Genomic DNA, 3,018 nt, shown 5'->3' on the forward strand with positions numbered 1-3,018 from the left:
CGACACGTGAAGTTCACGTTGTCGCAAAGGTGGTGCTTTAACATTTCCGACTTATTGCCGTAGGTAATGCTGTTGCCCTGTAAATTCAAGGTTACCCCAGCCTGCGTTAGCAGATCGAAACCTATTATAGCGTCGAATGTGTCGAGAGTATCTAGAATAAAGAACGGGGCAATCATCCCAAAAATTTTCATTGTACATTTTTGTTTGATTTTACTGGATCCATGTATAGAATTCACAGTAAATGGGGCATCGACAGTCGTTACGTTTTTTAACTCCTTTACGGGTCTCACGTAATTTTTTGCCGCCCCAGTGTCGATTAGAATTTTTAGAGTTCTACCATCCAATTGTCGCTCGACGAACGGCAACTGGGAACGTTCCCTAAAAAATTCAACGAATCGTCGATTCCTGTTGAATCGCTTTCCTCATCAATGTCATTAGCCGCTGCTTCGGCTGTGCTTGCATATTCCTGTTCTTCTCTGCTACCAACTTGCTGAGAGACATTGTTTACTCGTTGTCGTCTCTGACCCGAGATACGTTCTGACGTGTTCTGCCTCTTTTGAGTTTCGCCATGTGTGGCGTTACTCGGCTGTCTTCCCCAATTGGTGGGCTGCCTGAATTTAGAGACCGACGGGTCGACCTCCATAGGCTGTACTTGGTCTAGTACTGGACTTCCTTTGTCGCTAGGCTTTGTACCAGGCTCAGCATGTGGCCTGTTTTGACCCTGTTTTACAACGAAGTGTGGATTTTCTCAAAGCCTTTTCCCTGTCTAGGTTGGGTATTTTACCCTGCCTATTGCTTTCTCCTACATGGCTTTTGTCTTCAATTGCCCTGGCATATGAAGCAGCGAAAGCGCTCCTTTCAATACTACTTTCAGCCTCGCGAGCCAACGCTAAAGCGGATGGCAAATCTTTGGGCTGCGCTGGGATGACATACGATTTCAGGGACCTCTTAAGGCCTGCCATGAATGCATGTAGGGCATCGCTCCTAATCTCAGTGTTGAGTATAGTCGCTGCTTGTTCGTTGTGTGTCATGACAATTTTGTTTGTGACGAGAGTTAGTTTTTTCTCGACTTCGTCATAGTAGTCCATCAAGTCCAAGTCACCCTGTCTAACCATTTCTAGTTGTTGCCGGAGTACTCGCAGGGACGTTTTGTCTGCGTATGTGCAATCAAGTCTAGCTATAATTGCATCGAAATTGAGCACTGTGTTGTGTGACGTCAGCACCGCTCGTGCTGCACCACAGACTTTGTTTTTCAGAATGGCAACTGCTTCATAATGGGCTTCACTACCTATGTATCTTTTAAAAATTTCATAGGCATCCACGGCTGCCTGTCTCCAAGAGACATATTCCTCGTGGCTCCCATTGAAAGTCGGGACCGACTTTACGATGTCTAACTTCACTTCGCATTTTATGTTAGGGTCACAAGTTACCCTTTCATATCTTTCGACTTGGGGGGCCTCAACTCTGAGGTTGTCAACCTCGTTTCTTACCGCAGCAATTTCTGCGCGAAACTCATTTTTTAACCGCTGCTCTTGTTGGATGAGGGCGGTGTTAACCGAGGCGTCAATTAAGGCCTTCAAATTTGCCGCTTCCATTTCTAACTGATCGTCGTTCTGGGGACAAAATTCTACCTGATCACTATCAACACTATCTTGGTCGCTATCTTCGTTTTCGCTGTTGTATTCTGATTTCACTTCTCTATATTGCCAACTCATGGGCAGTCAGACACTGAGAGATTCGATAATTGTGGAACAAATGATCAAACAAAGGTTTACTTAATTTTATCTGATTACAAACGCAGAAAAGTTCACTTGATTTAATTCAATGAAAACATTCATCAAACCACGCAAAGTAAAAAAATATCAAATATGTCAAAATATCAAATATATTGAAATATCAAAAACCCAAACACAAGTCAATTAAATCACGCATAAAATGAAAATATTTATACAGTATCTCAACGCTCACTTTAGCGCTGCCGTTTAATAACACTTTTTTAATTTATTTTTTATACTTATATTTTGAAATCACTATTTACTTGAACAGTCACTTACATGTTGTAGGGGACGTGGATTCTACTTAAAGTAATCTCTATCCTGTTGGGCGCCAATTAATAAGTATCCCTCGTCGAGTCCAGTGACACCTGCCGGTTGCGGTATAGGTAGTGGCTCCACTCGGGTATGAAGATCCAGTGACTCCGCCGGTTGCAGCTTGAGTCCAATGGTTTTGATGATGAAGGTTGTGGTGGGATCACTGTTAAGTTCTCCTGATGCGAGCCTTGGGGCTTCGCAGTAAAACACAATAAGCTTCAATACGGCTAGAGCCGGAGTAGTGCATTTATATTTCAAGTGCTTTGTTTAAAGCTAGATACAAGACTGAACTTCAAAATAAAAGAATATGAAAACTAAAGCTAAGTACATTGAATGGAAATCTACAGAACATGCCATGGTCTCATGGTCGGCAAGCCGACTCAGCATAAACATAATATAAGCAAAGGAATTGCGACACAAACAGTCGCCGGCTATTGCACCCAATCGTTAACGCTAAGAATGTTGCAACGTGAACTTGATGCGTCAGCATTTCGGGCGCGCGGGTTACTTAGGAAGTTCTGGCGAGGGCCGCTTGTTAACTTACAAACGTGAACATGCTGTCTCGCTCGCACGTTTGATTTGCCATCCAAATGTAATTATTCAACTAAATCTAAATTCCGAAATAACTTCTTTATTTATGGGTCAATCGTCTTGAAATTTTCAGGGTCGTTTAATACGCATACTTCTCAACTGATTGTTCAGTTAGGGAGTGCTATGTCAAAAATTGCGCCTGTAAATCGTTTTGTGCAATTTGTGGGCGAAGGGGGCTTGGCACCTAAAATTGGAAACAAACTTGACCTGCGTATGGTATTCACAAACCTGCATTCCAAATTTGAAGTCTCTAGCACTTACAGTCTCTGAGATCGACGCGTTCAAACAGACGGACAGACAGACGGACAGACGGACAGACAGACGGACAGGGCTAGAT

The sequence above is a fragment of the Drosophila innubila genome (genome assembly GCF_004354385.1).
Source record: "Drosophila innubila isolate TH190305 chromosome 2R unlocalized genomic scaffold, UK_Dinn_1.0 1_C_2R, whole genome shotgun sequence".
Lineage (NCBI taxonomy): Eukaryota > Metazoa > Arthropoda > Insecta > Diptera > Drosophilidae > Drosophila > Drosophila innubila.